At 26.7% G+C, this 12,026-nt stretch overlaps 1 long non-coding RNA gene across 1 annotated transcript; it reads right to left on the reverse strand.

The window, feature by feature from the left end:
• Positions 1-1,318: 1,318 nt before the first annotated feature.
• Positions 1,319-2,596, reverse strand: LOC149514583 (uncharacterized). Its single transcript, XR_016328122.1, has 3 exons — positions 2,358-2,596; positions 2,099-2,193; positions 1,319-1,652 (listed from the first exon to the last, which is right to left on the reverse strand). It is a non-coding gene; the product is annotated as an uncharacterized LOC149514583 (long non-coding RNA).
• Between the last annotated feature and the right edge of the window lie 9,430 nt (positions 2,597-12,026).

Raw genomic sequence — 12,026 nt, forward strand, 5'->3', positions numbered from 1 at the left:
CGACTTTGGAGCCCAGCAGAGTTATTGTTACCAGGTTGAGGCAGAAGCACCCCTTGCAAAGCCAAAAAAAAAAATCTCCTTTGTTTGTCTCCAGTTACTCTCCCTAAATGGAAAAAAGAATGTTTTAGATTGTTTCTATGAAAGAATGTTTTAAATTGTATCTTTGCTGGCTTTATTTCTTGGTTTTAACTTTATCAATGATGAAAAAGAAGAAAAGAAAGGTGCGCTTGTTTTAGCTACTCATAAAATATTAAAACACTAATTCTGCAAGATTTTATTTCAAGACTAATGTCTAATTGTATGCATTTGTTTATTGAATGTGGGTGGAATTATGAGTGTTCGCAGTGGATTTCTCCTTTTTAACTTGATAATAATTTTCCCTTTTTTGATTTGGAAACGGAAAAATGGAATTATAGTTGTCTAAATGGTTAGAAGGCTGAACAGATGGTAGTGGATCTTAGATGTAGGAAAATTTAGAAAGTTTTAGGAGGAAATGAGCCAAGAAAAAGAATAAGCAGGCTGAAATTAGCAAACAATTAAATTCTGATGAAGATCACATGCCGACAAGCGACGATTGATGGCAGAGAGAGCAACCATACAGCGTCAAAAATTGAGCTTTGATTGGTGGCTGGCCAGTGTTGAAACTTTTTAGAGAGAAAGAGAGAGAGGGAGGGAGAGAAAAGAAATGAAAAAATAAAAAATTTAGGCTTAGCTTATGTGACCGTTTATGTGGCATATGACTAGGCAGCCAAATCATTTTTCTGTTAGTAATTTAGATAAAAAAGTTAGGTGATTATAATTGTCACATTTAGCAAATTTTAATGATTTTGTTAGTTAAAATTAAAGTTGAGTGATCCAAATGAAAATGCGGACATAGTTTGGCAATTCATCGGTAATTCATTGGTATTCCGTCGATAATCTATTAATATTTTATTGATAATCCATCAGTAATTGATTAACAATCAATAATAAAGGTTGATTTTCGTCAGCATATTCATCAATATTTCGTTAGTATTCCATCAACATTCCATTAGTATTTTGTAGGTAATTTTTTATTTTCATCACTAAAAGTAAAAATTTTGTCAGTAAAATTAGTCGATAAAATCCAAATTTTATGTGTAATTTGATTAATTCCATCCATAATTATTTAAGAAATCATTAAATTAAAAAACATGTGTAATTATTTTAAAAGTTTATTGTTTGTATATTATTTATTTAATGATCAAATCCATGTCATAAAGTTTGTATTCACATAAATTCTAGAACAATCCAAATTATAAAGTTAAAATCTATAAAATATAGTATAGAAATCCATAAATTCCATAATACAAGTCCTGAATAATATAGTATTAAATTTCATCAATTACATCATCTGATCCATGAAAGACCTAAGCTTGACCCTCAGCAAAAATCATCATCATCATCATCTTCCTACATGTTGATTTTACCATTGTTATTAAAGACTTTGAATGCTTGAATACAAATGAAATATAATATTACATCCCTCTACCCATCTCCCTTTTAGTATCAATAGCAGTTCAAAGCAGACAAGCTAATAACATCTCACCTTTGTGGCATTTTTTGGCTGGTATTTATCAGTCTATAAGCTATTATCAAGCTGGATGCTGCAGCCACGGTAAAATGGCACAAATCTGCAACCAGTAACATAATGAAAAGGATCTTGCTTAGCATAATGGCAAACTTACGTACGCAAAGGCAGAATCCATTATAGCAAGCAGCATTTTTTTAGTATAAATAGACTAAATTATTATTAGTATGGCTGATGGTTGCAGGAGTTTGCAACCATGACCTTGACCATAAAACCAAGGCTTTAACAAGTTAGTGGGTACTAACAAGACTAGTTCCATTTGGTTAGCAAGTTTCCACATTATTAAGGTGCAAATCCTATTTCTAACATAAATCTATTCTACAATCTTTGAATTAAATAGTTTCAGAAACTACAGTAGCAAACGAGATTATTTTAGTGCACACATAGAGTATTTGTAATAACAGATATATTAAGATAATCCTAAATCAACATATCAGAAAAGGAAGTTTAAAAGAAGGGCACAAAAGTTTTTATTCACAAAACTCCAACCTTTCTTTAAGTAGTCTACTTGGTTGTTCAGACTCTGAATTTTCCACATTATGAGCCTGCGTAGAAAGGACAGCAACTTCAACTACTTGACCGTCCTGGCAATAACAAAATTATAGTGACAAATAAATCAAAGAACATTCAGAGTTACAATTAATCTTAAAAATCCTAATACAAAATAAACTATTAATTAAAAACAATACACGGAAGCCACAGAGTTTGCAAAGCAAAGCAAAAAAACAAAGAAGCCAACGGGCTATACCTGTTGTAAGAGCCAACTACAGACGACGGACGACATCATCGGACGACGAAAGGAACCAACCGGACGACTGATGACGATCGACAGAACCGGAAAGGACGATCAACGGCATGGCGGTGAGGGGAGAATGGCAGAGAAAAGTCGGGGAGAGAAAGGCGAAAAGAGGGGTTTAGGGATTTCAATGCAGGGGAGAAAATAAAAAAGGATTTAAGGATTTCATTTTTATCTACCTTATAGACAGAAATTCTATTGGTAAATTAATTCTTTGTTTTTGATATTTGATTTAATTTAATTTTTTTCAGAATAATTTATCATGGAATAATCCGTTGGTATTACCTTTACCACATATTATTCTATCAGTATTTCTCGCACTAAATTTTTTTTTTCACCAATAATTTGTTAATGAAATACTGATGGAATAATTTTTGTTAATAATTTTCATTGATATTCTGTCGATAAATATTGAATTAATTTATAATTATTTTTATTAATAATTCGTTAGTGATTCGTTAGTAATTATTAATAAAAAATTTTTATGAGTAAATTTTTTATTGTGTTAATCATCTTAAGATTTTTTATTAAAAATTTGTCAAATGATTGAAGGGGACTCTTGACAATTTTTTTTATCAATCAAAATTGTAAATTTCATTGAAAAAAATCTTTTGGATTCTTTGCCAAAAGAATAGTAAAATGATAATTAATTATATATATATATATGTAGAATTTAATATTTTTAACTTTTATGTAAATGATTTTACTATATATAAGTAAAATGAAAATCACTAGATTGATCGTAAAATTTAAAGATCAAATTATGTAAAAAAAATTAAAAACAGAAGTTCTAAATGAAATTCATTTAATAGGTGATGAATGGTGAAAATTTTAATATTTGTTAGTTAAAGCCCCATTGAAACCAACATAGAAACCTTGTAATAAGCCTACAAATGGATTATCAAATAAACCTAAGCAAGGAAACCCACTCCTTCATTTACAAATGATCGAATATGGGAGACAGGTATTATAACCTAAGTAACAAATTCAGATTGATCAATTCTTAGATATACAAAATAAGCTGTGGCACCTTTTACAAACAAATTGAGATCATCACTCTCATGATTTTCTTGTTGCTGAAGCTTCAACGGTGCCATGAGTCTGGAATGCAAACAAATCCTACATTGGACACTGATTTTCATTTTTTCTGGAATGTAACTATACCAACTCCTTATATTACACACTTCTATCGATTAAAATGTATGCAAATTCCATTTTCACTTTTCAGTTTCCCTTTCTCTAGACCAGGTTGTTTATATTCAAACTTTTGAGCTGAGGAAAATGTACTATGAAGGCTTAATTTTTGGGTTTCTTGCTCTTTCTGAGAAGAGCTTAATTCTGGTTTCAACCCATCTTTTAATTGCAGATGCCAACAGTAATGTCCAATAATCATTCTTATGTGCAAGCATTGAATTGTTTCCTGATTTGCGATGGCTTGCATATATTATGAGAGAAATTGTTGACATGGCTCATGTTGCAAATATTTCACCACCATCCAAATCCATTTCAACACAGTTCTCAAATGTAAGCCATTGTTTCTAAGGCCGTAGCCTCCCACTTTTAGAAAGTTGGCCCAGCAATAGCAAAGCCCTTGCACTATTTTGCTAGAAATAACATGGGTGTAGGTACTTGGAGAAAGCTGCTATTTCGTTGTTTCTAAGGCCATTAGCAAGATCTTAAGGAAGGTCTTGGAATGGTTATTATTTACCTAAGTAATGTTTTCAGCGTTAATAGTTTCATTGGAATGGTTATGATTCAAATTAAAAGAATCAGATTATAATAAATAGACTGTATAGAACAGGAAGTAGATGACGTACCAACTTCAAATAAACTACTCCAGTTCATCATATTTTCCATTGGAAAGAAAGATCTTTAAGGCAAATAAAATGGCAGATGCTTAACAGCTTCTTTAAAGAGTTCAATTGCCAATCCAGTGAAATAATATAATAAAACAATTTACCACATAATATGAAAAATAATCTATGCAAATTCCATAAGTTCCATCAAAATTATTATTGAGCAATTGAAAATTAAAGTTCCAACTCAAATTTGCAGATAAAGCCATTAATGATTCTGAAATATTTCCTCTTCACTAAAGTTGAGTGAGAATTTCTACAAATAATTTCTGAATTTTACAGGAATGCAAACAAAAAAAGAAAAAGAAATGTTCAAGAGGATCCACATCTGCAGCTAGAAAACAGCTGGTTGTCAAAGCATCTTGAAGAAAACTTCTTTGCGGTGCCGATAATGTCTGGTCAGGAAAGACGAAACGATAACAGAGTAGCCTGTATGCATTCCAGTGTTCACAGGGATCCTTGACAAGAAATCTTTCCCTGCCCTTGACAAGAAATCCCTTGTCAATGCAATGGCACCGCTAGGTCTTTCAGGTTTTTGATAGAATCCCATGGTGGTTTTCCAGTCATCATCTCGACACCAACGCATCCTAACTACCATAGGTTCTAAGAAGCAGTGATTCTTGCCATTTGTTTCATTTAAGTAAGCAATGATAGAATAAAAAAAAAAATCTTTATCCTGTAATCTTTTAGGTTTTTTTCTCAACCTTGTTTGGGTTTGTTGTTTACTGGTTTTTGAGCTGGGCTTGTTTTTCTTTCTCAAGTTTGTTTGGGCTTCTTTTTAAGTTTGTTGTTTTTTTTACCCCATTTGGATTTGTTTTTGGGTTTAATTGAAGGTATAATCGAGTTAAACTGAGTTGATATAGGAAGAAATTCGAGTTCGAATCTAATTTAAAATTTTGTTCGAGTTCGATTAAATTTTAATTTTTAAGTTTAAATTTGACTTAAAATAAAAATCAAGCTACTTGAATTTGTTCTATTAGACTCACTCAATAAAAAATGAACTCGATTTTTATACTTAATTTCAAAATTGATTATATATTTGAATTGAGTTTGAATTGACATGTATAAGAATAAAATAATAATTTTTTTATTAAAAAAAAATATATACTAAAATATAAAAATTCAATTAAATTCACGAACTACTCGAATTTAAAATATTTGAACTTTGCTTACTCAATAAGTCAAGTTTGAATCAATAATAAATAATTTAAATTTAAATTTTATCTAAATTAAACTTGAGTAGCTTGAAAATTTGATATATTATTTATATCCAATATCAATAATGAGAAACATATAAAAATGGAGTTGTAAATTTTAAAGCTAACTGTCATATTATTTTATAGCCTTTGGATTACTCTCAATCCAATGGTCATCGTCTCACTATAAATCTTACTAGGTCTAGTAAATCAATAATTTGTCAACGCTTTGTTGTTTAAGTAATCAAGTAAAGCTGTTTGCCCCTGTAGCTCCTTATTAGAATTGAATACTTGTTAAGTTCATTACTTATAATTTCGGGGATGATTGGTTCGTGAAATTTTAAATTTTTAGTGGAAAAGTGAATTTTTAAAAAGTATGAATTCTTAACAAAGGGTAATTCTTATTGTCATGAGAATATTAAATTTTAATGTTTAGTTCACAAAATTTTAAATTACGTAATAAAATTTTTTTACTATAATATTCTTCATTATATGTGAATAATACGTGACAAATATTTTTATTATCTATTAATGTTATTGAAATTAAACTTGTGACAATCATTAAACAACAAAAACAAAGAAGATTTTCATTTTTATCATGTTTAAAATAAAATTATATATTATAAACAAATATATTAATAAAATTAAAAAATGATGTTTTTTTTTAAATATAAAAAATTATTGACCCTATTATTTCGTTTTTGTTATATAAATATAGTATTTATAGCAAACACTATATTTCTATGAAAAAAAAAAGCAATGTTTAATAAATAAAACATTATATCATTGATTGTTGATAAAAATAATAGGTGTAAGAAGATTCAAACTACAATCTAACCTATTTTTTTATTTGATTTTTCATACAATTGACCCTAGAATATGAAATGTAAGATTTAGTATATTGCTGTTATTTTATGTGATGAATCATGATAATTAATCTAATTACTGATTAGTGAACATGGACAAAAGTAATGAGATATTTAATAAAAATAATTAATTGGAAAGAAATGTAATTATTAATATATATATAATTTTTTATTTATCAAATACTATATTTTTTGACGTAAAAAACATAGTTAAAAGTATCATAAATATTATAGTTATAATATTATATTAATTATTATGTTTCCAAATTAAAAAAACATCAATGATATGAAAGGATCTAATTTATTTTGTTATTATTTCAATTGATTTATTACGTGTCATATATAAAAAAAGAAGACCCGAGAAGAAAAGAAATCACATGTCATGGCTTTTGTCGGCCACTATGGAATTTAATAAGGAAATAACTATATTGAAAGAAAAAGAAAACTTAGAAGTTTAAGTGTTCTTTTCTCTATATTTTACGTATTAATCTTAACACAAATCCATTGGCCATAAAACCTAAAAAAAAAAGGCAAAAACCCGTTTCTGCTATTAGAAGCATACTGTTCTGTTAATCTCTTTTGTTTGAATTTTCCAGGCAGATAAGTGAACATTCTCTGTTCAATTTCCAACCTTTTTGATCATTTCAGTGTTAGTTTGACTTTTTCTTTTCCCGAGAGTTTTAAGGTTGATTTCTCCTCTATTTTTCCTTCAATTCAAAAAGAGAAGTTCGTTCTTGCATTCAATTGGAGATCGATCAAAATTTAATTTTAAAATTTAAATTTGATTCAAGATAAAAATTAAAATATTCAAACTCTCTCAATTAAGCTTGCTTAATAAAAATAAATTTGATTTTCATACTTAATTTTGAATTTGCTTATATGTTTAAATTTGAATTCAAATTAATATATATATGATAAAATAATAATTTTTAATTAAAATAATAAAAAATATAAAAATTCAATTAGATTTATAAATTATTCGAGTTAAGTATTAAAATGTTCAAACTTGTTAAACAATTCAAACTTGAATCAATAATAATCGAATTAAATTTAAATTTTATCCTAATTGAATTAAAAATCTTGTAAAAATTACTTTATCATTTATATCCTTAGATTTGACATGTATCTTTAATGAGGAAGACATGAAAATAGAGCAATAAATTTTAAAACTGACCGTTAAAATTGGATTATTCTATGATCTTTGAATTACTCTTAATCCAGCAATCATCACCTCATTATAAATGATTTAGCAAGTCTATAAGTTGTCAATGCTTCTTTCTCCAAGTAATTAAGTAAAGCAATTTATCTTTATAGTTCCTTGTAAGAATTGAGTATTTGTTAAGTTCATTACTTATCTTTTTTTTACTTACTTTTTTTTCTTTCGCATTGATGGATACAAATAAAAAAATTTATAATATATTAAAAAGAAAAATAATATATAAGATTAATAATAAATAAATGTTTATAATGAAATTTTATTTCAAATACTATAATTAATTAAAAATTTTTTATATCCATGACTAATTACATGGGGATGGTATAGTCCTCTGTTACAGGTAAGCTTGTAATTAATGTAAAAAATAATCAATAAATTAGAAATTTATCATCAATTTCTTTAGATTAGTACTGTTTCAATTAATTTGTTGATCGGTAGAACGCCATCTTTTATTTTTCATCTTTTATTGTTTGTTTTGACTGTTTGTTGGAAATCATATTCTATTTTTCTTTCATATTTTATTATTAAAGTAAATCGAGATAAGGACAATAGGTGAAATATCTTTTTCTACATAAAAAACATTAATCAAGTACCAAAAAATTTAATCATACAATGTAATTATTTTGGACAAAATAATGAATTTTGCCGACGTAACCTTCATAAAAGGCTTAATGAATAGCCAAGCTTGCCCAATTTATTGGTATTATTATTGTGTGTTTGTTTCATAATAACTTAATTATATAATTTTCAACTGTATGAAAAATATACCTATACTTTTATTGTATTTTAAAGCTGTTTGTATCATATGTTTTTTTAACATATCTCAATTCTTCATCTGAAATGTATTATTAATTTAATATAACTTTTTTTTATGGGATGAATCATGATAATTAATTTTATTACTAATTAGTGAACAGGGCAGATATTTTCGGAGCAGTTCTTTTGCTGTTTTAATTGTTTCCTAGAATGAATTAAGAATGATCTAATTTACCAATGAGAAATTCTTCTGGATTGATTGTGAATTCCGTTTATTGGAGATAAAGAGGATGAAGCAATAGCTCCATAAACAAGTTGGAACTACAAAGGGTGTTTTAATAAAAAAAATATTTATTATTTGATATTTAATAAAAATAATTAATTGGAAAGAAATATTTAAATTTAAATTAATAAAAAAATAAATTTATTTTTATAATCTGAATATCTAAAAATGTACTTATTTTATTTTATTTTGGATGTACATATTTTATAAAATAATTAACATATATATTAACTAACTGTACATATATTATAATTTTGATTTAAGATTATTGAATATTTCGAAAATAAAAATAATTTTCATTTTTATTTATTAATATATTATAATTTTGTCACATTATTTTTAATGTGGTACCAATTAATAAATATTTTTGTTACTTTTCGAAAATTTCCGGATAAATATTTGGGCTGTCTTCCATTACTTAAATAAGAAAGGAAGAATAAAAAAAAAAAAAAGAACCGAGAAAAAAGAAGTCATGGTTCATTGCTTTTGTCGATTACATGGCTTTTGTTGCCCATTATGGAATTTATTAAGGAAATAACAATATTAAAAGAAAAAGAAGAAGACTAAGATGAAAGCAAGTCTTCTTTTCTCTACATTTTGCATAATTATCATAGAACCAATAAATGATTGATTCAATTGATTGAGGCTTGTCCTCTTCAACAAAAAAAATTTTAGATTCAAGTCTTATGATAGTCATTTATTGAAATCTTCTCGAATGTACGACTTACAATAATCTGTTTTAGACTTTCAGGTAAGATACATCTTATCCTAACATGAGGAGTTGTATAACCTATCTATCTTCGGATTCTTCTTACAAAAATCATAAAACCAATAGTTCGGCCATTAAACCTAAAAAAAAAAGGGCAAAACCTAATTTTTGTTTCAGAAGATGAGTGTTTTATTAATCTCTTTTGATCGAATTTTCCAATTAGATAAGTGAACGTTCTCTTTTCAATTTTTAATCATTTTTTATCATTTCCAACCAGTTATTTTAATTAAAATAATAAAATATTAAAAATATAAAAACAAAATTAGAGTAATTAATTATTTAAATAAGATATTAAATTTTAAATTCATTGAATTATTCGAACTCAAACAAAAAATTATTAAATTATAAAATTTTATTCAAATTAAATTAAAAAATTTCACAGACACTGTATATCATTTACATCTTAAATTTGGTGTATATGTATGATAAGAAACATGCAAAAGTGGATTAACGTAAAAAATAATCAACAAATTAAAAATCTATCACAAATATCTTTGGGTTAGTATTGTTTCAATTAATTTGTTAACCGTTAGATACAGAAGCTCCATTTTTTTATTATTATTTGTCTTGATCATTATTGGATATCATACTATATTTCCTTCTTTGACAATTACTAGAGTTAATTGAGACAAAGATGATGAGTACAATTTTTTTTTTTTTTTACACATAAAAAACATTAATCAAGTATCTGGAAATTTAATCATACAATGTGGACAAAATAATGAAATTTGACGATAAAAGGCATAATGAATAGCCAAGCTTGCCTTAGATAAAAGCTTCCCCATTTTAATGATATTATTATTGTGTGTGTGTGTGTGTGTTTTTTTTTTTTTTTTGTAATAACTTAATATATAATTTTCAAGTTATGATTATATTTTCATTTTCTTTTTTAAGTTGTTCGTGTCGTATGTCTTTTTAATATGTCTAAGTTCTTCACCCGAATTATATTAGTAATTTAATTTCCTTATTTGGTATTAATTTAATTTTTTTATGTGATGAATCATGATAATTAATTTAATTATTAATCAATTAACACAAGGAGATATTTTTAGGCCCTGCTCTTTTCCTGTTTTAATAGTTTTCTATCACGAATTAGGAATGATCTGGCTTACCAATGAGAAATTCTTTTGAATAAGTTGTGAATTTCGTTTATTGGAGATAAAGAGGATGAAATAATAGTTACATAAACAAGGAGGAATTACGAAAGGTATTTTAACAAAAACTTTATCATTTGATATTGTAATAAAAAATAATTAATTAGAAAGAAATATTTATATTCAAATTAATAAAAAATTAATTTATTTTTGTAATCTTAATATCCAAAAATGTAATTATTTTATTTTATTTTTTGGATGTACATATTTTATAAAATAATTATACATATATATTAACTAAATATACATATATTATAATTTTGAATAAAGATCACTGAACATTATGATTATAAAAATAATTTTTAATTTAATTTTATTAATATATTATAATTTTTTCACTAATTATTTTTAATATGGTACCAATTAATAGATATTCGTGTTACTTCTAGGAAATTTCCCCCCATAAAAGGACAGATATTTAGCTGGCTTCCATTAGTTAGATAATAAAGGAAGAATAAAACAATAAGATCGCGACAACAAAAAGAGTGTCGGTCACATTGTTTTTGTTGGTCACATGGTTTTTGACGGCCACTATTGAATTTAATAAGGAAATAACAATATTAAAAGAAAAAGAAGAAGACTTGCATGAAAATAAGTCTTCCTTTCTCTACATTTTTCGTGCCAATCTTAAAATAAATCCTTTGCCCATAAAACCTAATATATAAAAAAAAAAAAAAGCAAAAGTCCATTTCTGCTATCAGAAGCTGAGTGTTCTGTTAATCTCTTTTGTTCGAATTTTCCATAGAGATAAGTGAACGTTCTTTTTTCAATTTCCAAGCTTTTTGATCATTTCAATGCCAGCTTGATTTCTTTTTTCTTTTGGCCAAGAGTTTTAAGATTGATTTCTACTCTGTTGGCTTTTCCTTCAACTCAAAAAGAGAAAAAAAAAGAAAAACTTCAGCTGAATTTTGTTTGATTATTCCTTTCTTTCCTTGTAACTTAAAAAAAAAAAAAAAAAGCTACTCTTCAATATTTTCTTTCTCTTTAGTTTCCACTTTGTTTGTCATTTTCATCTAAAAAATACCAAAAAAGAAAAAGAAAGAGAAAAAAAATCCAATCTTCAAATTTCTTTTCTTTTTTTTCAATGATCCGTCATGAATAAATCCCGGTAGATTTAGAACGCACCAAGCAAGGTAAATGCAACAACTTCTCCATTGCTTTCTCTTTATACAAATAAAGTGTGTTTCTTACATTTTTGTTTTATCTAATTTGCAATTTTGTCAGTGAAGCAGATCAGATCTGAAAAGGATTGGATTTATTTCTCAAGCAAATTTCCTCTTGAAAGCTTCGGATCTATTATTTCTATCTAGAAGTGGCAAGGTTGGAATATTCATTTAACTTTTTTTTTTGTCAATATTAAAATAAACAACAAAAAAAGTAGTCTGCAGTGGAGTAGAGGGGCGGATAATTTTTTTTTTTTTGAGTTTAGGGTCCTTTGATCTTGTTTTTGTGGAGCTTTTCTAGTTGTGATGGGAGCCGGAGGAGAGGAGAGAGGAAACGGTGCCATTGGTGGTGATAAGTGGTT

The sequence above is a fragment of the Durio zibethinus genome, chromosome 15 (assembly GCF_047325235.1).
Source record: "Durio zibethinus cultivar Kanyao isolate XHJ-2024 chromosome 15, ASM4732523v1, whole genome shotgun sequence".
Taxonomy (NCBI): Eukaryota; Viridiplantae; Streptophyta; class Magnoliopsida; order Malvales; family Malvaceae; genus Durio; species Durio zibethinus.